The sequence below is a fragment of the Mustela nivalis genome, assembly GCF_964662115.1.
Source record: "Mustela nivalis genome assembly, chromosome: 1".
NCBI classification, from domain to species: domain Eukaryota; kingdom Metazoa; phylum Chordata; class Mammalia; order Carnivora; family Mustelidae; genus Mustela; species Mustela nivalis.
In genome coordinates, this window is record NC_139020.1 from 158,473,356 (window position 1) to 158,497,118 (window position 23,763).

General features: G+C 46.0%; 1 long non-coding RNA gene across 1 annotated transcript in view; it reads left to right on the forward strand.

Moving 5' to 3' along the window:
* The window catches only part of LOC309872653, a 54,588-nt gene that overhangs the window by 6,413 nt on the left and 24,412 nt on the right, over positions 1-23,763 (forward strand). Inside the window, exons 5-6 of the long non-coding RNA XR_014316038.1 lie at positions 20,525-20,732; positions 21,723-21,817. This is a non-coding gene — a long non-coding RNA (uncharacterized lncRNA). The remainder of the gene's footprint in view (positions 1-20,524; positions 20,733-21,722; positions 21,818-23,763) is intronic.

The following is a 23,763-nucleotide window of genomic DNA, read 5'->3' on the forward strand; positions in this document are numbered from 1 at the left end:
CCCATGTGATCCTGTCTGTCCCGTGTGACCCTACCTGTCCCATGTGATCCTGTCTGTCCCGTGTGACCCTGCCTGTCCCATGTGATCCTGTCTGTCCCGTGTGACCCTACCTGTCCCATGTGATCCTGTCTGGCCGTGTGACCCTACCTGTCCCATGTGATCCTGTCTGGCCGTGTGACCCTACCTGTCCCATGTGATCCTGTCTGTCCCGTGTGACCCTACCTGTCCCATGTGATCCTGTCTGTCCCGTGTGACCCTGCCTGTCCCATGTGATCCTGTCTGTCCCGTGTGACCCTGCCTGTCCCATGTGATCCTGTCTGGCCGTGTGACCCTACCTGTCCCATGTGATCCTGTCTGTCCCGTGTGACCCTACCTGTCCCATGTGATCCTGTCTGTCCCGTGTGACCCTACCTGTCCCATGTGATCTTGTCTGTCCCGTGTGACCCTGCCTGTCCCATGTGATCCTGTCTGTCCCGTGTGACCCTGCCTGTCCCATGTGATCCTGTCTGTCCCGTGTGACCCTGCCTGTCCCATGTGATCCTGTCTGTCCCGTGTGACCCTACCTGTCCCATGTGATCCTGTCTGTCCCGTGTGACCCTGCCTGTCCCATGTGATCCTGTCTGTCCCGTGTGACCCTACCTGTCCCATGTGATCCTGTCTGGCCGTGTGACCCTACCTGTCCCATGTGATCCTGTCTGTCCCGTGTGACCCTGCCTGTCCCATGTGATCCTGTCTGGCCGTGTGACCCTGCCTGTCCCATGTGATCCTGTTTGTCCCGTGTGACCCTGCCTGTCCCATGTGATCCTGTCTGTCCCGTGTGACCCTACCTGTCCCATGTGATCCTGTCTGGCCGTGTGACCCTACCTGTCCCATGTGATCCTGTCTGTCCCGTGTGACCCTACCTGTCCCATGTGATCCTGTCTGGCCGTGTGACCCTACCTGTCCTATGTGTCTCCCTTTCTTTCTTATAAGAGCCCTCCCTTAAAAGTCATGTCTCTTGGTACCCCCTCAGCCTTGCTTCTAGGACAAGCTGGGTGGGTTGGGCTGGGAAGGGAGAAGGCAGTAAACAGGAGGCCGAGTTAGCAGTTATGAGACTGAGAGGAGTCAGGATGGACGGGAATGGGGCTGCAGCTGGTGCGTGGGTGAGGCCAGAGCCGGGCAGGGAATGCTGGCAAGGCTCTCCGCAGCGGGGTGGCCCTTCTCCTGGCCTCCAGCCCCACTGGTCTTGACACCTAGGGCAGTTTGGGGTACGAAATATCTTTCAACAGTAGTGCCTTCCTGCTCTTAGATTTTAGCAATCCAGGCCCACATGCCCAGTAGGATTTCAGGGCTATTGTTCCTTGGGGTATTGAGGTCATGTTAAAGCAGAAATGTGTGATACCACTTGTAAAAGATGGGAAAGCAGACTTCACTCAGGAGCAAGGAGATACGTGTGAGAGTGCAGGCCAGTGGGGATTTGCAGCCAGGGGGCGGGGCTGGTCCTCCCATAGGAAATGAGGAAAAGGAAGCATCAGGAGAAATGGGGATTCTTGCTGAAGTCTGGCCCCCCTGGGGGTGAGGGGCAGACAGAGCCTAGCAGAGGGTTCTGGAAGAGGAACCAGATCAGATCTGGGGGCTGGGGGAGTGAGGGAGGGTTCCGATGAGGCAGGGTTTTTCTACAATGGAATTTTACCAGGAAGTACATGCACAGGGCTAGGTAAGGGCTCAGAAGCCTGGCTCTTTGGTTGGATGGAGTTGTGGTCAGTACACAAGAACAAGAATAAGAGCAAAGGGAATGGACAGAGGCAGTTGGTCCTGGCATGCATCCTAATACTAGTAGCTGCGGGGACAGAGTTTGGGGAGCCCTGGTAAGGGGAATGGTGTGGGGTGAGCAGGTAGGATTCAAGACCTGGGACAGCAATATCCCTGCCACACAAGCAGGCCACCCTCCCCCCAATCTCTGGTCTGCGCAGATAAGGGACAGGCCTGGCCCCGTGTCCTAGGAGGCATCCCTACTTCTGGGGCTCTAGCAGCCAGTTGGAAATTTGTTCTTCTGGTCCTTCAATCCAGGCGGTGGCCCAGGGCTGAGCATTGCAATGGGGTGGGAAGGGGTCCCCTTGGTCTGCAAAGCCGGCTCCAGTCCTGAGGCCGGAGCTGGTCTGAGCTTACCTGCCCAGCCCCAGATCCCACCCCAGGAGAAACCCCAGGAGGGACCCCAGGGTTGCCAGGGTACCTCATTCTCCTGACAGGGTAGTTTAGAAACAAAAGATCAGGAGTGGCCCAGATTCTTGGTCACTTTCACAGCTGCTCCTTGCCCCTGGGAGGGGGCTGGGGTAGTGGGGGGCAGGAGGAGTGACTGTTCTGTCCTTCTCAAACACAAACACTTAAAGGCGTCCTGATAATTCATTAGAAAGAAATCTGCCTTGCTCCTTTAAGAAAAAGGAATAGCTCCCTTCAGCAGAATGCTGGTTGTAGCAGCTTGAGCCCAGGTTGTAAAGCAGCCCAATTGTATGCAAATGTATGTACCTGTTGGGAGGGGGATGGGCGCTGCCTGAGGAAACCCAGAGAGAAAGCCGCAGCACCGGATCTCAGCCTCTTAGAACCCAGAATCCTATAGCCTCAGAATAATTAGTGCTTATTATCACACAGCTTTAGAAGAATGGCAGAGAGCAAAGCAGGAAGGAGAACCAAGGGCCCCCTTTGTCCAGTGGGGGCCAGGGGGCCAGTAATGTCTGCCGATGCCCCAGCCCCCCTTCAGCCATGCACCCACCTGACACCTGCTGGGCACACACGGTGGCGCCTGCCCTCTGGGATGCTGTCACCAACAAAGTTGGAAAGAAGAGATAGAAAGAATGAGAGGCGCTTCTGGTGAGCATGACTGGAGGTTGTGACACCAAAGGCCATGGGGCAAGGTGACCGTTCTTGGGTCCTGGGATGGGGCTTTGGTTGCTAGGGTCCTTGACATCGTTTCACGACAGAAACGTCTCCACTGCATTTGTAGCAACTGACCACCGTCAGGAAGGGGAGGGGTCCTGTGCCTCTGCGGCCCACGGTCTTGGTGAGCAAGCAGGTGCCATTTGTGAAAGAAAATGAGGTTGGCTCCATGGGAGGACTGGTGAGGGGCATGTGATGAACTGACAGCTGCCAACCACAGTCATTTCTGCAAGGAGTGGGCTGGCCGGTTGAGAGCCCCATTTAGTCCAACACACTCCCTAGCTCCTGGTCTTGCTCTGTGAGAAGCAGAGTATCAGCATTTCTGAGCAGTGAAGGGATGGGACATGTGGGCATACATGTAGGCATGACCTTGGCCTTGCATCTTTGAGGGGGTCACCCCCTCAATGCCTTCACAGGCATTCATTCCTGAGGCCCTTCTGGGCAGGGGCAAGAGAAGTCTAGGGCCTCGGGCTTGCCTGGTCCCTGAGCCTTTTCTTGGGGTCTTGGCCTGGATTCTGGGCTCACACTTGCTGCCACCCACACTTTTGCTCTTTACTCCTATGTTCCATGTGCATTGGTCTATACATCACAGTGGGAAAGGCAAAAGTGGAATGACCACGACCCTCATTCATCTTCTGATTTCAATAGGAAGCACCATCTCACAGGCCCATTGAGGGCAGGGAATACAGAGCAAAGTCTGACACTCCAAAACAGCCAGGAGCAGTGAAATGGAGACTGGGGCCCATCCAAGGGGCAGCCAAGGTCCACGCTTGTCACAGGGCAATGTGGGCTCAGTTCTGGCCGGGCTTCCTTTCTATTGAGAAGTTGGAAATCTAGACTTCTGGGTAATATCTAATTTTTCAATATTAACAGTAGTTCAGTGATGAGGAGGAGGACAACAGCCTTCTGTGGGCCAAATGAAAAAATACTATGAGTTGGTTCCCCCTATGACTGTTGGACTACCACCGACCTCTTGAGTATCTGTTTTCAGGATCCAATCTGGTCCTGGGATCCTGCATCCTAGCACAGGCACTTGTTGGTGAGTGGAGGAATTCTAGTCTGATCTGGTCTGATCTAGTCTGGTCTGGTCTGGTTTGGTCTAGTGTGGTCTGGTCTGATCTGGTCTATCATCTCTGGTCTGGTCTGGCCTGTTCTAGTTTGGTCTGGTCTGGTCTGTTGTATTGACTCTGGTCTGCTCTATTCTAATATGGTCTGGTCTGGTCTAATCTGATCTGGTCTGGTCTGGTTTAGTCTGATCCTCACCCATTGATTATTTCCTCTGAGAAGAAACTGTTAGGCAATGAGTGACACAGAAGAGTCAAGCATTCTCTGCCCTAAACAAGTTCCCAGTCTGGCAGGCAGTAAAGACAGGATACAATTAAGATCTTGTTGATTAAACAAGATACAGTGTTTCATATGAGAGGAATGACCCACATGTTGGATTGTGTTCTCTTGTTTTTTCCTGTTTTGGATGGATTTTCCTTTCTACTTGGGCACAGCATCTTGATTTTTCTGTAGAGAATCACAAGTTCTCTACACTCAGTTTTTGTGGTAGAGGTAGAGTTGTCTTTCTCTCCAAGTGTCCAGATGGGAGTACATTACATGGGCTTAGACAATCAGAATGTTCTATTCTCCTCCATTCCCATGGTGATGGGTTCAAGGGTGGACATGTGACTTCAGCTAGGCTGATGAGATGCAATTTGGGAACATCTATTGTCAAGAAAGAAAGTTCTCTTTTTGTTGGTAAGAATGTAGGATTGGGACAAGTCACATTTGTCACCACTTGGTAGAGGGTTTACCGAAAACATGACCAACTCAGAAAGAGATTGTGATACTCCTGATCATGTTGTTCAAACACTAAGATCAAAATAGGCCTGAAGTTTTCAGTTTGTGGAGTCAATAAATTCCTTGTTTTGCTGAAGCCACTTTGAGCTGAGAGTCTGTCACGTACATCCTATAGAATCCTGTCCAAAACAAATACCATGGGGGTGAATCTGGAGTAGTTTCCTCAGGTGTGAGGATCCAGAAAAGATTTCATGGAAAAGGTAGCATGGAACAGGCAAATAAGCAATATTTTGAAATCCAGTGGAAGGTAGGAGAATGTTCCAAGTAGAACAGAACTCATAGCATGAGCCAAAGCTCAGAGGCAGGAAAAATGGGCACATTTGAATAACAGAAAGAAGCTTAATTTGGATCAAGCACAGAGTACTTATGGGGTCTCCACGAGAGAGCAGTACTGAATACAGTTGGAAAGATTGGGCAGAACCAGAGTAGGGGGTGGGGCTAAGGTTTACATTACATGCTAAGAAATTGTTGTCTAATGTATGCAGCAGTGTGACCCTTGGGGAGGATGGATGGAACCATGCTTCCCTGAGGAAAGTTACGGTCCATTTTAAGAAGATACAGTGGAAACAGGAAGGTGTGATTTTAACCTGGTGGCTGTTCTAACATGTGGGTAGATTCCAGGGTGGATATTTACTTCCTTGAGCCCATATTCCTTTGATCCTATCCATAGAAATGGGTGTGGGAAGATGAGGGGTGAATTACTTTAGTCCCCGGTGTTGAGCAAGTATGCAACTAACTCCTTTATCCATCCAGAATTCATGTTGCTGTACAGCAGAAGGTGAATAGGTCATTCATTTTTCTCCTTTAAATTATCAGCCAGTTGTTCCAGTGCCATTTGTTCAATAGTTTGTTCTTTCCCTGCTGAATTCAAGTGTCATATTTAGTGTATAGTAAATTTTTATCTTTAGCAAGTTCCTTTTTGTCAGACTTTCTATTGTGTTCTTCTGTGTTCTTTTATTGTTCCTCGTGTTCTTTCTAGGTGACACACTCATAACTGTTATTTCATAATAGGAATCCCCTCATTATAGCTTTTTAAAAAATCTAAAATATTTTGGCTGTCCTAATTTGCTTATTGCAAAAAATATACTTGCAGATTACTTTGCTAAAAATTTAGTTCTGATAGAAATGAAATTTATTCTAGAAATTAATTTGTAGGGGTACTGACAACCATAGAATATTTACCCCTCCCCTAGTGGAATATTGGATGACTTCTTTAATATGCCCATTATAGCTCTGCGATTTTATTGTTATACCTCACATACATTTTTTAAAGATTTATTCATTTATTTGAGAGAGAAAAAGAGACAGCGTACATGAGTCAGGGGGAGGGGCAGCGGGAAATGGAGAAGCAGACTCCCTGTGGAGCCAAAGGCAGATGCTCAACCAGCTGAGCCACCCAGACATACCTTATTCACATACATTTTGTGAAAAGGTTATTCCTAGATAATTTATGGTTTTGGGAGTTTTTTCAATTGTGCTTTGCAATTTTATTACATATTTACTTTGTATGACTATGCCACTAAAACTTTGTGATGTTTCCAGTAGTTATCCAGTTGATACTATCAGAAAATAACTTAGGTACCTCTTTTCTAATTAAAATTTATTTTTCATGTCTTATTTAGCTGACTAGACCTTTCAGATCAGCTTAAAATAATATTAGTAATAGCAGACATCCTCACTTCATTTCTGTACAATGGAAATGTCTCTAATAGTGTTTTTGAATATTGAGAATGACATTTGTTTTTAATTTAAAATAGAAAAACATTTGTTTTTCTCATGAAAAACAAAACTATAAGATAATATATATGCAATAAAGGTTGTATGGGGCTTATAAAGCCTAAGATATCTATTATCTGGGCCTTTACAAAATGAGTTTTCAAACTCCTGATCTGATGATTTTTATGTTTTTTGAATTATTGATGTGATGCTATTAATATTGAACCATCCCTGAATTTCTAGGCCAAGCTTGGATATGACCAAAATTCTACTTGATTTGCCATCCTTAGGAGAACAAAAGCAGGGTCCACATTTCAGAAAGGGAAGATCATGGGCCTCTCAGGCTAGAAGGGCAGAACTCACGAGCACTAGTGTCCTGAGAATGATGAAGAAATCATGGCAGAAGGGAAACATTTCATTTTATGGGGGTGTTTTGACTTTGTATTTTGTGGATGACTTCTGGTGGCTTTAGCCCTTGGGCAAATGGCATTGATGACTATTTTCAAAGTGCATTGACAGCGAGGTTGGTGACATTTGTTTCACTCCCAAGGGGTCTCTCTTTGGTTTCCTGTGAAGGAGAAAGTAGTCAGCAGAGAGCTGCTGTACATTTGGCTAACAGGGGTGAGTTTAGATCTTCCCTTTAATGACCAACCTATACGGTCAGCTCTTGTGGCCTTTGTCCTAGGAGCCAAGTCAGAAAGTTGTCACAACTCTTGCAGTTTTGAATGGTCAGAAAGTGACCACCTTTTGGGTCATGAGGCAGTGTAGGTGTGGTCAAAGCCTGAGATGGCTACCAGGATGTATACCGGCAGAGCTGATCAGAATAGAGAGTGACCATCCTCCACCCTCCTTGTCTCTGTTTCAGAACAGGCACTTAATTTGAAGTTGAATTCTCCCTGGAATTCAGTAAAGCACACAATAGTGAGCAGCATGTGTATTTGTATGTTTGTGTGTACATGTGAGTGTGCAAACTGAAGAAAGCGCTAGGTCCTCCCTCTGCTCCATGAAATACAACATAGTGACAATAAGCATGGGTAGACACAGTTCATAAATAGAACTAATTCAGTGGGAACAAGAAGTTGGTCTCAGAGGTGAACACAGGAGCATAAGCCCCTCAGAAATTACAGACATCTTGGCAGTAATGTTGGTGGAGCTATGGGTTTCCATGGAACACAGAATAGGTGTTCAAGTCAGTCTTATCTATATTTAAGAAGTCAGCAGAAATCATCTGTTCTCCGAGTTTCTTCTATGAAAGACAGAGAGCACAAAAAGATACATTTTAATGCCTAGAAATAAAGCCTGTGGACATTTTGGTGGCTAGTCTTCTAGATTTTTAGTTATGCTTGCAGACAGACACTCTAAGTTGGCTGTGGGATCATAGAAAAAAAAACAGATATTGGTCTCTTCCCCTGGATCCTGGATCCAGGGCTCATAAAACCCTTGTAATTTCCTATGTGATAAGAACATTAGGAGTATCTCTTATTTTAGTATTTGGTCTTTGACCCCATACCTGACACGGGGATCCTAAGTGATAAGAGCACTAGGAGCATCTTTTGTTCTACTGAAGTGATTCTGGGTGGGTTCCTGGATGGCTTCTGGATTGGGGCTGGTCATCAGAAAGTCCAAGCCATAATTAGAAGCTTGGCATTTTCAGCCCCATTTTCAACCCTCCAGAGAGGATAAAGGGGCTGGAAATAAAGTTAATATTTGATACCACCTCTGTGAGAAAACCCCCATAAAAACCCTAATAGTATTGGGTTCAGAGAGCTTCCAGCTTGGAGAACACACCCAGGAAGGTGACATACCCCAAGTCCATGGGGGTAGAAAGTCCTGTGCTCAGGATCTTCTCACGCTATGCACCTCACCCTATGCATCTCTTTATCTGCCTGTTCATCCATATCTTTCATCATATCTTTTAATAAACTGAAAAATGTAAGTAAACATTTCCCTAAGTTTTGTGAACCACTCTAGCATATTACTCAAACAAGTAGGGGGTCTTTGGAACCTCCAATCTCTGTTGTTTGGTTGGAAACACAGGTGAGAGTCTCAGCTTGTGACTGGCATCTGGAGGGGGGGGTTGCTGTCTTATAGGACTGAACCCTTTACCTGACAGGTGTGATGCTATCTCCAGGCAAATAATGTCAGAATTGAGTTAAATTGTCAGACACGCAGCTGGTATCACAGAGAACTGCTTGGTGTGGGCAAAATCCCCCACACATTTGGTGAGTAGAAGTGAAGTGTTCTACATGAGTAGTAAGGAAGACACACAGGTGGGAAACTGGGTAGGTTTTCCCTTAGACATGGGTCCAATCAACACCCATTCCCAATCACCTTTTTAGTGGTCTACAGTAAGGGCTAAAAAGAAGAGCAGTTTATTTCCCAGTCTTCTTTGCACCTGGGTAGCTTATGGCCCACACACTTGAGTGCCATGATAGGACCTAGGGAGAAACCTGCTGAGGTTTATCTTCTTTGAAGAAATGTCTACTCAAATCTTTGACCATTATTTATTAAGCTATTTGTCTCTTTATTATTAAATTATAATAGTTCTTCATGTATTTTGGATACTAGAACCTATCAGATATATAATTTCCAAATATTTTTCCAGTTTTATGGGTTGTCTGTTCACATTTTTCCTCTGAAACAAAAACTTAAATTTTGATGAAGTCCAATTCACCTTTTTTGCTTTGACTGTTTGTGTCTTATGTATAATATCTAAGAAAGCATTGGCTAATCCAAGCTCACAAAGATTTATCCTATCTTCTCTTCTAGTAGTTTTATAGTTTTAGTGCTTACATTTAGGTCTTACCTATTTTGAATTAATTTTTGTGTATATTGTGTGAGGTAGGGATTGTCTTTTTTTTTTTTTTTTTAAGATTTTATTTGTTTATGTGACACAGAGAAAGGGAGAGCACAAGTAGTGGGAGCACCAGGCAGAGGAAGAAGGAGAAGTAGTGTCCCCACTGAGCAAAGGAGCCTGATGCGGGGCTTGATCCCAGGACCCTGAGATCATGACTTGAGCCAAAGTTAGACACTTAACCGACTGAGAAACCCAGGTGCCCATCATTCTTTCAACCTATTTGTGTCTTTGAATCTAAAGTATATCTCTTATAAATAGCATGTAGTTGAATCATGTTTTTTTAAAAAGTTCATTCTGTCAACCTCTGCCCCTTAATTGGAGTGTTTTCCATTTATATTTAAGATAATTTCTGATAATGTGGGATTTAATTCTTCCATTTTGTGCTTTGTTTTATATACATATTTATGATATACATATACATATATGTATATGGAAACTTTGGAAATCATATTCTCCCTCTAATACAGTTTCCTTTCTTTTCTCTTTTCTTTTCTTTCTTTCTGGTGGCTTTTAAAAACTGTTGTTTGTGACTTTTCTGAACTAATTCTGTAATGTTTGTATTTGTCATGTGTGCTCACTGATTTGTCTGTTGGGCTGGCTTAATGGTCGGCTAATGTTTGGATAGAGATTTTCTAAATACCTGGAACCATCATGACCTGTACTTATTGCTGAGGGGCTGTGTATGTGTGTGTGTGTGTGTGTGTGTGTGTGTGTGTGTGTGTTGGGGCATGCCATTATTTCAACACTTACTCAGGCAGTTTACAACTCCATCTTAGCCTTCTCTTCCTGCTTGTGCAGATTCTCAAACTTAGCCAGAGGTAAGAGTTTAAAGGCTCCTTAAGGGTCTTTTCTGAACAAGTTTTTAGCACTGAATATCCACACGGTCCTGCACACCTTCATGGCCTCCTAGAATCCTAGTGCCCTGTAGGTTCAGTGTCATTATGGACATTTCATTCCTCAGATTTTATTTCTTTGAAAGATTTATATATTTATTTTAGAAAAAGAGTGTCAGTCGGGAGGGGTAGAAGGAGAGGGAGAGAGACAGATTCTCCAGCAGACTACCCTCTGAGTGTGGAGCCCAACTTGGAGCTTGATCTCATGACCCTGAGCCCTGACCTAAGCTGAAATCAAGAGTCTGACAATCAAATGAGCCACCCAGGCACCCCTCAGCTTTTCCTTTTAAGTTCTTTGGTTAATATATAATTTTCCGCAACTGTTATCCAGGTATCCACAATGCATGACAATCGCCATTGATGGTTTTTGACAAATAACTCCAGGAGACAGTCTATTCACACTGGGTGAGCTCCAAGTCAGTTCAAATAAAGTCTGTTTTGCAAGTGGGGTCTTCCAGGGAATAGCCAGATAGACCAAACAATGACAGTTCTCTGGGACTGGAGCTTTTTTTTTTCCCCCAGAGAATTTATTTATTTATTTGACAGACAGAGATCACAAGTAGGCAGAGAGGCAGGCAGAGAGAGGGAGGGGGAAGCAGGCTCACTGCCAAGCAGAGAGCCTGATGCGGGGCTCGATTCCAGGACTTTGGGATCATGACCTGATTCGAAGGCAAAGGCTTTAACCCACTGAGCCACCCAGGTGCCCCTGGGACTAGGGCTTTAAAGGAACCCCCATCTTATCGTGCTGCCTCATTGGGCTGCCAGGCTGCTGGTTTTGACCAGGATTGTGGGTTCTTGGCTTTTAAGGTATCTTAGAACTATGGGGAGGGAAAAATGGGCTAGGATAAGCTAAAATAGCACAAAGCTCATCGTTTTTACTGAGAGTCAGCCTTTTTTTCTTGATTAAACCTCTTCAGATTGCTGCATGTCTTTGGTTAATTTCGAGTTCCAAAGTGTTGATTCTCACCATTTTTGCCAGATTTCTCATTGTTTTTATGCAGGAGAGAAACGTTGGATGTCCTTACTTAGCCATTTTTCACTGCTGTCACCTCTCTGAGTGATTTTTGACTCTTACTTTACATACAATTGTAATCAGATTGGTTCCCCACCAACAGTGTTTAGACAGCAGCAATTGGAAGGACAGAAAGTGGGTGCTATAGTTACGCTTTCTTTACCATAGTGAGTATTCCTTCTCCCCATTTCTTTTCAAGCCACAAAAACCTGCTTGGATATCAGAACGGAATCTAGATGTATTGAGCAGGTGAAGTTGGGAAAGACCTGCTTTTCAGCTCCTCGTTGTCTGTCCCTGCTCCATTTAATGAGTCCTGTGCTCTGCAGGCCCCCTTCTATAGGCCTGGACCCCTTCCCATTTGGAGGTTTGAAGAGTCTGTGGCTCTGGCAATTAGCCAACTCAGTTTTCTGTCCCCGCTCTGGAGACCTCTCAGTGTAAGCCCCCGCTTCTCCCTGTCATCTTCCTATCCTGCACAGCTGGATGGCAGAATAATGACTTTATTAAGCGCATCCTGCACTTAATTCCCCAAGGATGTCAGTCCATTAAGAAAGACTAAATCTGCTACCAGCAGCCACACAGCTGGTTTAGTCTCATCTGTCCAAACCTGGTTGGGGGTCCAGGAAGATGCCCATGAGTTGCTCTTCAGGACCGCCTGATTCTGTGGGCTTGGGGCTGACCCTGGAGCGAGGCCACCATCTTCCCATCACCTGAGTGAGCTATGTATGTTCTTCCTTCCTGTGTGGGGTAGGCCCCACCTCTGAGACTGGTGGGGTCTGGGATCTGGGCATCAGTCAGCATTCAGAAGTCTGGGAGGGGTCTAGGATAGGAACTTAGGTCACACATGCCTGAGTGCTGTCAGGAAGGGCAAAGGCAAATTTACAGAGTCAAGAAGAAAGGAGTTTCTTAAGAGGAGTGCAGGAGGCCTAGCCCTTAGGAAATGAATCAGCAGATCAGGTCATGGAAGACACTTCCTGGAGGGTACCTCCTGCCTTGAATGGGAGCAAGGTTATAGAAGTCTGAACACCTGTTGTTTCTCTGTTTTTCCTTAACCTTTTCAAATTTGAAATGGGAATAGTGATTCTTCACCTTGATGAAGTCCAAAGTTAGAGAGGGGTTGTACCCTGCACATAGGAAGCAAGTACAGGTGAGATGCTGGAATGAATGGCCTTGTTTTCCAAGGTGACTTGACTATCCACACTGACTGTTCTGGCTAGGGGTCCTGTGTCAGACAGGACTCCTCTGGCTGCAAGGAAAGAAATCTGACTTGGCTTAAGCAAAGGGCAGATGTGATTGGCACATATAGCTGGAAAATATTGAGAAATCTGGTCAGGTGTGTTTGGTCCAGGCTGGCCCCTGTAGAAATGAGTCTCTCCATATTCTTCCTTTGTCCTTCCCTCTGTGTAGCTTTGTTCTCAAATAGGCTCACATCACTTTGAGTCCTGATGGCCACGGCTTCCATTCTACTGACTTACCAAACCCAGAGAAAAGCGTTCCCACCCACCGCCCCACCACCTAGTCCCAGCCTCTCATTGGTCTACACTGGGTTCTGTGTTCATCACTGAACCAGGTGCGTGAGTCTGAAAGTTCAGCCCTAGACCATGTACCTCTCCTCGGAGACAGAGTGGGACAGGGCTGGGGAAGGAGCTCCCCTTCCTTCATACTACATGAAATGAAACCAGGGGGATGATTTCCCCAAAGAGCTCAGGGTGCTGTTACCAGCCGGATGCTGGGGAGGCAAAACCATCAGGTGCTGTATCTGTCTGCTTGTGCTGTCCTAACAAATTCCACAGCGTGCGGGCTTCGACTGCAGACATGGATTTCCTCAACATTCTGGGAGGCTGGGAGTCCGAGATCACGGTGCTGGCAAATTTGTTTTCTGGTGAGGACTCTCTTCCTGGCTTACAGAAGTCCACCTTCGAATTCTGTCCTCACGTGGAGGAGAGAATGAGCAAACTCTGTGGTGTCACTTCTTATGAGGACACTAACCCCTTCATGGGGTCCCGACTCTCATGCCTCATCAATCCTAATTACCTCCAAAAGACCCCATCTCCAAATACCATCAAATTGGAGGCTGGGGCTTCACATATAAATTTAGGGGGCACCAATCAGTCTCTAAGAGGGACCCACAGAATGGCATTACCGGGTCCCACCATTTGGGCCACACCCAGTGACAGCTTTGCATCCTTCTTGTTGGTAGCCTGACTCTTGGCTTTGCTTGGGGGTCCCTGCCGGCCAGACCTCACTCCACCCTGAGCCGCTGTTCTCAAGGGCAGCTCCCAGCCTCAGAATTCTCGCATCACACCCTCAACCCTGTCCCATCTAGACCCCAAAGCAGACCCTCAGCTGAGTCAGTCTGCTGTTTCGTGTTCAGATCTTGGCTAATCCATTGGTTTATACATTCCTTTATTCCCCTGCTTATCCATCCATTCATCCAACACCTATTCACTGAGTAACTAAGATGAGTAAGACCCCGTCCTAGGAAACGCAGAAGTTTAGACAAATTGGTCTCCCATGGTCCCAAATCAAAGGGACCCCCTTCTCCTTGCCAGGCCCTAAATTAATCCATTTAAAAATAGCTTTATTGAAGTATAATTGCCATACAAGAACTGTGCATAATTAAAGCGTACAATTTGATTAGTTTTGACATAATATGTATCTGTGAAACTATCACCCCTATCAGGATAATAAGCATATCCGTCACCCTCAAAGTTTCCATGTGGCCCTTTATTATTTCGTCATCCTTCCCTTTGACCCTGCCCCCACCCACAGGCAACCACTGATCGGCTTTGGGCCACTATAGATTTGCTTGAATTGCCTAACGTTTTATAGAACTCTAACAAGACAGCACGAGCTCTGTTTTGTCTGGTGCTTCCCCTTAGCATGGCTGTTTTGACATTGACCCATGTTGCCCTTTACACTGACAGCTCGCGCCTCTGCTTGCTGAGTGGTGTTCCATTGTACCACAGTTTGCTTACCCATTCACCTCTGGAGGGATTCTGGATTTGCTGGGAATACTCATATGCTGGTCAGGATGGTGAAGGGATAGGATGGAAATCTGACAGCTTTATGACTGGTGGCTGCAGAGCTGTGGATCCCGACACACAGAAGGCCCTAGGGTTGGGTGTTTGGAAAACGTGAGAATGTGCTCATCCTTGACCAGTGTTTTCTACACGGTGTTCTGTAAGAAACGGGTTTGATGTTAAAAGGCTTGGAAAATCCTCCCCATTCTTGGAGATTCATCATCTTAATTAGCTTGTTAAAGGCTCTGAGAAGTCCTGCAGTAAGGAAAATCTGGTGTCTGATGAGCTAATTTGGCCATACAACCTCTTGCCCTCTTTTGTCCTAGGGATGACTATAGATCGCTTGTGGAGGCAGTTGGATGAGCATGGCTCCAGGCCAAGGGACATGTCCACTCTCAGATATGTCACCCCAGTGTGTGAATGCTTCACCTATCTGGTCTCATATGCATTCACAATTGACTTAAAATGTTTTAAATTATAGGTATTGCTTGCACATAGAAAATCATCGAGAATAAAACAACAAACACTGGTAAACAATATGATTTATCAGCATTCTGCTTCAGTTTGTGAGTCTGTGTCCATGTGTGTGTGAATTCAAGGAGTAAAAACCTCACCAATATAGATAAATCTTCCAGAGTGTCTCTTCCACATCCTAGTACCTCATTCTCCTTCTTAGCAGAAACTACTATTCTGAATTTGGTGTTTCTCCTTTCCTTTTACTGCATATGTTCTTATACCTTTAAATAATCTATAGGATTGTCTTACACATTTTAAAATTTCATAAATGATAATAGACTATACATACAATTCTGCATCTCTTTTTCTTTTGCTAAACATGTGTTTTAGATTTAACTGTGTTCCCTTAATTTTAAGTGTTGCGTGGTGTCCCAATGGATGAATAGACCACAGTCCCTGCTCATTATCTGGTTGGCAGATAAACATTGCCAGGATGCTCCTCATTTTTCTCATACTAAACAAAGCTGCAGTGAAAATTTTTGTCCTTGTCTTCTTGTTCCATTTTGAGAATTAGGGATGAATTGCTGGATCATGCAGTTGGGTCAACAGCAGCTCTATCTAGATATTGTCAAAAAGTAGGCACCAGGGGTGCCTGGGTGGCTCAGTGGGTTGATCCTCTGCCTTCTGCTCGGGTCATGATCTCAGGGTCCTGGGGTCGAGCCCCACATGGGGCTCTCTGCTCGGCGGGGAGCCTGCTTCCTCCTCTCTGCCTGTGTCTCTGCCTACTTGTGATCTCTATCTGTCGAATGAATAAATAAAATCTTAAAAAAAAATAGGCACCATAAGAGAGTTCCATTTTCTCTCTATTATCACCAAAAACTGATGTTTCTATTCATTCATTTTAATGGGGGGGGGTATGACCCTCAGGCCTAGACCCACAGGGGCCTTTATCCCAACTCTACTCCCACTTAGTGAATGATTTGGAAGAGAGTCTGCAGCACTGCCCAGAGAAGTACAGGGACAGGCCTCTCACTCCCATAGAGGGAGGTTCTGGAACATTAAGGAGGTGACTCTCCATGTTATTCTAGGAGAGCATCAGTCTCAGGCAGAGTCACCTAGTAAACCCCTGCAGGACTTGTGAGGCCCCAAGTCTGGAAGTCTAAGTTCCGACCTGACCTCAACAGTCCCGTTACTGGAGTCTGGGTGCTGGATTCATGATGCAAAGATTTGGTAAGATCCTAGCACCATCACCTGTCTTATCCCTTCACTCAAAGAAGCCCCAGTTGCACACTCAAAGATCTGCATGTGGGATCAATCAGTTGATCTTACTTATATGCCACAGATCTTTGACTTTGAAGCTTACGCATCCCGCAGATCTATTCTAACATCTGGTCTAGGTTTACATAGAAGACAGTCCTGTCTGGGAATTCCAGACTTTTAAATGGCAGAATAATGTCTGGTCTGTAATAGGTGCTCAGTAAGTATGAGCGGAATGAAATGAAATTCTATTTACTTTACAACTCCTTGGTTGCTGCTGACGCGGAGCATCTTTCCATATGTTAACAGTCCACCCCACTTCCCTTGCCTGTGAAATACTCCATTCTATCTTTTGCCCATTCTTTTTTCTTCCTCTAGGTTGTTTGGCATTTTTTTTTCTGATTTGTAGCAATTCTTTACATATTCCGAATAATAATCTTTTGTCAGTTCTGTGCATAGCCAATATCTTTCCCAGTTTGCAGCTTGTTTTTTATTTTGTTTATTGTGTCTTTTGTCTTACAGCAGGCTTTAAATTTTAATGTATGCAAAGTTCTCAATCTTTCCCTTTGTAGTTTGTGAATTTGTGTCTTATTCAATAAATCTTTCCCCACCAGAAGTTGTATTTTTTCTATTTTTAATAAGTCTTATAGTTTTAGTCACCATTTAATTCTGTAATGTAGCTGTCTTTTTTTTTATATATATATTGTATGATTTGAATTAAGGATTAACTTTTTTTTTTTCTTTGGAGGGACAACTCTTTCTGTTTTTTGTCACCTTCCTCACTGTCCCGCAGTGCTGGTTCTTTCCTTCTGTGTCTGAGTCTGTGTCTTGGGGGGGGGTGGTCCCCTTCCCTGTCCCTTTGCTGTATTTCTCTCTTACTGTGTCAACATCACAGTTTTAGTTACTAAAGCCTCGTGGTTGATCTTAATAACTATCTTGATGGGTTCTCCCACCTTCTTGCTCAGGAGTGTCTTAGCTACTCTCAGTCCTTTCCTCATCCACATAAATTTTCGAATTACTTTGTCATGTTCTATAAAATTTTCTATTGGGATTTGAGATGAAATTTATAGATCAATTTGGGAGAGTTGTCATTTTTATGATACTGAGTCTTCTCACCCACGTACATATCTATCTCATTTACTTTGGCCTTTTTTTATGTTTTTCAATAAAGTTTTATAATTTTCTCCACAAAGATTCTGCACATCTCTTTTTTAGGTTTCTTTTGAATCCTATAAATGTATTGTTATAGTTATTGGTGTCTTTTTAAAATTAAAATTTCTGATTGCTAGTTGCTGTGGTCTAGAGATGCATTTTGTCTTTGTATTTTGACCTTGTATCCAGCAATTTTGCTCAAATCTTGGTTAGTAGCAGTAGGCTGTTTGTAGGTTCTATAGGACTTTCAGTGTAGATGATCTTATAATTTGTGCATGGTAAAATTTTTGCTTTTTCCTTTTCAATCCTTATACACTGCATTTCTTTTTCTTGTCTTACTGCACAAGCAAGGACTTTTAGTAAAATGTTGAAGAGATGTGATGGTAGGTATCCTTGTCACATTCCTGACTTTTATTGGATGCTTTTAATATTTTATCATTTCATAAATGTATGGTGGGTTTACTTTGTATCATACTTAGGACTTCCATTTTATTCTTGTTTTGTTAAGCATCTTTGTTGTGAATGGACATTAATTCCACATATATTCAGATAATCTTATGGTTTTTCCTTTAGTCAATTGAAAATAAATATGTTCGTAGTTTTTTCTAATGCAAACATTCTTACATTGCTGGAAGAGAGTTACTTGGGTTACATACTTGGAAAAAATATCTGAAAGTGACTCAGCCTTTATGAAGGTTTTTCATTTTTTATTTTTGCTTGTTTTTGTTTTTTCCTCTGTGGAAATAAAAGAAGACCAAGCAAAACAAGAAAAAGCAAAAGTTATTTATTCAGATCTTCCTATATTAGAGGAGTCAGCCACCACCACTTGCGTTTTGGAAGAGACTCAAAGGCAGGTAGAGGAGCAAGCAAGCTTTCTAGTGGAAAAAGGGAGGCCTTCAGGAGTGCCCTGATGGAGGTTGCTGGCTAAATGGAGGGAGGCATCCTTGTGATTGGTTAGGGGAGCTTTTTGACTTTCTTTGGTTGGTCCTAAGTTGGAAGTGGGGACAAAATTAGAGAAATTGTCTGTTATTTGTCAAGTCCTGCCCATTTGGGGTTGATTGTTACAAGAGTTACTGTTACTGTTTAGCTTCCTGGACTGTTTGCTAGAGATTTTGGTCTGACTTCCACAAATCCAACTTGTTGAGATTTTTAGAGAGGAGTCTGTCCCCCTGGGCTGGTGTCTAGATAATGGGTCAGCTTTCTGGGTTGGGTTCTACAGGTTGGGGGGCTGACTTCCATATATACAGCTGGCCACTGTCTGCTTTTATCTTCAGTGTCCTACTTTGAAGGGTCTCGGTGTCAACCCCACAGTCCCACTCCTATTCTTGCTGAACAAGAATCAGAATTTGGGTCTCTGCTCCCCTGATGCCAGATCGCCCCTCACGCCCCCAAGCCTCCCCACTGACATAGTTTCTGTGTCGGCTCCTTCTCCTCCTTTGCTTGGTGTGCCGGCTTTCAGTTACCTAGCTCTTGTCCCCTTTTCTTTCTCTTCCTTTTGGCTTTAAAGGAATATTTGTTATATTTTATCTACTACTTCTGTGTGTTTGCAGCAGGGGGATTTTTAGGTTTTACTGTCTGCCAAGTGGCTGGTACCAGAAGTCTCCAAGCCACTTTTAAAGTGGGAAGTGCTTTCATTCATTTTTTCACTCAAAAACATTCATTAGCTGTGTCTTGCCGAGGGCTCAAGCTGGCAGCCCCAAGCAGGATCTGGCCCTCAGTCATGTTTTTGTTCAAAATGAAACTGCAAATGGTTTGTTAAAGCCCTGATGTAAATGCTTTATAGAGAGCGTATCCTTGATGTTCACCAAATATTTAGAATTTGTGGTAGATTGCTTACAAAAATATCCAGAATTATTCCCTTCTCTAGACCCTTGCATCTTTGGGGTGTGATGCAAGGTGGAATGAGTCCCTTCCTCCACTCTGGACTCTGGGTTGGCCTGGAACCTGCCGGTAGGATGTGGCAGAAGTAACAGTGTTCTCGTTACTTCCCATCCTGGGTCTCCGGAGGCCCTGTATGTTTGCACTGTGGCTCTTGGAGCTGCCCAGCTGCCATGTGACCAAACCCAGGATCCCCAGCTGGAGGACGAGACACAGGTGGAGCTGAAGCCATCCTCAGTCCAGTTGCTTGGGCCAGTGTCCTGGTTACTGCAGGTGAATGAGCAAGCCCAGCTTTGGCCAGCCGAGCCCAGACTAGGCCAAAGAACCATAGGCCAAGCCCGGCCCAAATTGCTGACCCACAAAATCACGAGCTAAATAAATGGCGGGTGCTTTAAGCCACTCATCTTTGGGTGGCTTATTGTGTGGCAAAACCTTGCTGACCCAGGACACTTGCCTACCTACTGTGTCTGTGTTTACCGTCTGTGGCCTCTTGTGTCCCACCCAGTTCTTGTGCTGGGTCCTGAGTGCCCAGGTTGAGGCGAGGGAAAGGAAGCACCTGGATCAAATGAGACACTGGCCACCTGTATGCCAGGTCGGTTCTGAGTGGCACAGTGGCATTGCTGTGGGTGTTTGGACCTGCAATGCAAAAAGTGAAAAAGTCTCCTTTAAGTCCTGGGATTGGATGGAGAATGGGAGAGGGAGTGTTTGAAAAGAAGAGAAAAGAAGGAGGACCCTTAGTTCAAGTTGGAGGAATAGGAGGTGGGGAATTGGCCAAGAGAGTGGGGGTAGGGGACAGGTGTGGGATTAGGACCAGGTTCTGGCCATAGGTCTGAGCCAGCATGCTGTGTGATTTAAGAAGTCCTATCTGCTCTCTGAACCTAACTTTTCTCACCTAACAACAAAGGGAGGTGGGATGAGATGCTGGTCTCCATGCCCCCATAAAGCCCAGGAAGTGCAATGGCTAGAGGGGCACCTGCTGGCCTGGGGGTTCTGTGTTCTAAGGCTGCCCAGCTCAGGTCTGATGTGACCTTTATTGGTTGAGAACCCAGGAGCACTTTCCTCCTTCTTCCCTTCTTCTCTGCTGGCCTTTTTCCTTCTCCACTGTGACCTGGTTCTGAGAAACTTGTTCCCCAGTGGCTGAGAGCCAATCCCTGTGTGGACCCCCTGCATAGAAATCCCCAACCAAAGCTTTGGCTGGTGGGGACCTAAGCATCTCTACTTTCTTATAAATGATCTGGGGAGACTGAAGCACCAGCAGGGTCCCATGGACACGTTTGGATAGTCTGGAGTTTCAAGCTTCAGGATCCTGGTCCATTCCATGGTGTTGCACTATGGAACATTATTAATCAGATGTATTTGGTGAAAAGCAACAGATATCCAACTTGGAACTTCTTAAGAAGAAAGAATTATTTTATATCGGTCTGGGTTACTTAAAGTCCAAGGGTAGATCTTGTCAGGCTTCAAAGATGTTCCGCAAAGATGTTCTGATGTATAAAAGATGTTGGTCATCTGTCTCCTTCCACAGCTCAGCCCTGCTCATCCTCTCCTGGTTCATGGCCAAGTTGACTGTTGGCCATTCTAGACTCACAACAGAGCAGGAGGAGAACTTCTCCTACCCAACTGATTGGGAGACATTCCTAGAAATGAGTCTGGGTCTTGTACCAATCCTTGAACCAGCTACTGACCAGGAGAGCAGAAGGAGCTGAGGTTTAGCTGCACCTGGATCACTGGCTGTGAGTGGGAAAGGGGGTACTCCAAGGGGAATGGAAGTTGCTGCTGGGGAAGGAGGAAGGATGCTGGGCAGATAGAAATGACAGGTGTTCTCTCCTGGGGGGGAGGGGCTCCTGGATGTCCTGGTTTGGCCCCGTGTTATGTACATCCTGGTTGAGTAGGAAGGATAGGGTGCTGTATGTAGTTAAGCAGATACATCAAGAGAAGAACACTCTGTTGAATGTTGAAGAGGGTTTCCTGAATGGGGAAAAGGGCTATCCAGAAAGTGGGGAACCAGGCTGTTTGTTTGACTGCACCGCTTGCTTCCAATGTGTCTCAACAAATTTGCCCCCTTGAGGAATCTCTGAAAAGCATACAGATGATCTCCTGTTTAACTTCGCTAGTGGCCACCCATCACCGCCTGCCTCAGGGTCAAAGTCAAGCTCTAGGTGATCTGGTCCGGCCCCACCTTTGGCTGCATTGCTTATTAACCCCTTCCACGAGTGTTTTCACCCTGCCATCCATGACTCCATACCAAGTCCTTGTTCCCCTGCCTGGAGAAGAGCAAGGACCTTGCAGTCAAACCCAGCCAGTTCCCACTGTTGCCTAACCACCATGCTACGCCTGCACAGAGCAAGTCGTAAGCATGGCGCGTCCTACGTACCACTGACTTAATGTGCATCAACCTTTGACTGTTGCATCAACCCTTTGAGGTTTGCTTTCTACAGCCCCATTTCACAGATGAGAAGCTGAGTGAAATGCCAGGGGTCACATGACCAGCCAGAAGCAGAGCTGAGAAGCAGACCCAGGCAGCCTGGGCCCAGGGTCCCTGCCCAGAGGGTGTTACTGTAACCAGTCCATGTGCTCATGACAGCCCAGGACTCGGTACCTTGGGCAACCAGGGAGGTTGTCCACCTCCCTGAGCCTCGGTGATGAGCTATAGTGGACCGAGGTCACCCCTTAGCCCCACCCACAGTGATGTGGCGCCTACTGTGTGCTGGCTTCTGTTCCAGGTGCAGGAGTGAGCAGTGAGCAAGATAAGATGGCCCTGCCCATAGGGAGCCAACAGCGTGGACCGGCAACCAAGTGAACAAGAAGACTTCTGGAAGTGAGTGCTGGGAAGCAAATTAGTGGAGGCACCAGGGAGCAGGAAGGAGGAGCACCAGGTGTGCTGGGCTGGGAAGCCCTTGGGGGCTGCCAACTGGGAAGCAGAGGAGCATCCAGGAGGGCATGGGGAGGGGGTTCCTGGCAGTACTGTGTGCGAGGCCACTGCAGCTGGAGTGTGGGCCATGGGGCAGGTCAGATGGAAGCCAGAGCACCTGGGAAGGTTAGAGAGCATGCAGGGTCCTTAGATCACTCATGGGCTTTGTTTGCACAGGCGCTGTGACTGGGGCACTTCTTTTCCCTTCTTGGTTCTTGGTTTCTGTGCATATTCAGCAGGGCCTGGCCCTCATCCTGTGAGGCTCTCACCTGCAGTGGAGATGGGGGTCAGGGCTGAGCCTCTAGTCTCCACTTAGTCCCCCTGCTACCAGGGCTTCTGGAAGGTTGCCTGGCCTCCTTCCTTGTCCCCTCCCCCCAAGAGGTGGAGCCCCACAGACACCCCTCCCATTGCACACGGTGGGCGCAGGGTGCTGGGGCTGCACAAGCTGCCAGGCGCTGGAGGATCTTTCTTCCCCTTGACCCAGGAAACCAGCGGTGGGGACATACACCCCTGGGGCCACACTAGCCAAGCTGCAGCCCTGTCTGGTTGTTGTTGAGGAGCCCAGAAAAGGCCCAATTGTTTGCTTTCAGCAGGAAGAACAGCAAACCCAGAGCTCTCTGCAGATCGTTCAGTGACAGAAGAAATATGCTCTGTTCCCTTGATATGGCCAATCTCGACTGAAAGATATGGGTTATGGGGAAGATGAGCAAGGAGAGGGGGTGGACAGAGAGAAGCTGGAGACCAGGAGATGCTCAGACGCACCAAACGTGCCTGGAAAATTCCTCTGTGTTTAAAAACAATACCTGAATCCCACTCACCGTGCCAAATCAAGCAGCAGAGAAGTTTTAGAATAAAAGATGAAAGTCCTCTTATCCCTCCCTCTGCTGGTTTGTATTCCTCTCCCTGGCTTGATCATTTTTTTAAATATCTGTTTTTGTCCTGACCTTTTTTTAAATGCACATATATATACATATATAATTGTAGTTCGAAAAATAAATGGGATCGCATTATTATTCTCTAATTTGATATTTTTTCAATTGACAATATGCTTCTGAGATCTTTCTAAATCTCAATGTATCTTTCTCACATTCTTTTTAAGAATATGTTATAATTTTCTAACAATCCCCTAACCAATTCTTTCTTTGGAATAAAAGACTGTGTGTGTGCGTCTGCACGTTGTGTGCAAGTGAGTGCATGTGTGTGTGTGTGTGTGTGTTTGTATGTACATGCTCAGTATCCCCTCTTCTCTTCTGCTCAAACAGGAACCCTTCCTTGGGAGCCACCCCCACTCATTCCCATGAGGTTCTGTGGGACCATGGCCCTGGCCTCAGAGGTGGGGGCCTGGCTCGGACATGATCCCACTTCCCGGTGGGATCCAGGAGTGTCTTGGGCTCAAGCTGGGCCAATCTGAATCCCTCTGAATGCAGAAGCAGCTCCACTTAGGGGAGCTAAGTGGGCAAAGAGCATGCGCTGTGCTTCTTGGGGTCGGGATCTGGTTGTGCTCCAGGCCAGCTCCTCTGTGCTCTTGCAGATATGCACTCCCCTTCCTCCGTCAGCTGGCTAGGAATGGGTTTCTGCATTGATTAAGTGCCTACTGTGTAGGTGGTACTATTTTAGGGTAGACGTGACTACCCTAAAGTTTCATGGAACTTACCTTCTGTCAGAGGTAGAGAAAGCAGTCTTAAAGTCAGCAAATGGGCCATCAAGTCACCTCCAGGTAACGGATGTGGCTTCCTGGGATGAGGTCCCCAGTGAGAGTCCTGCTGTGGGGACCAAAGAGCTGTTGGGCCTGGAGAATGGGAGCGACGGCCACAAGAATTCTGCAACTGGCTGGCTGCCCCTGGCTGCTCTGG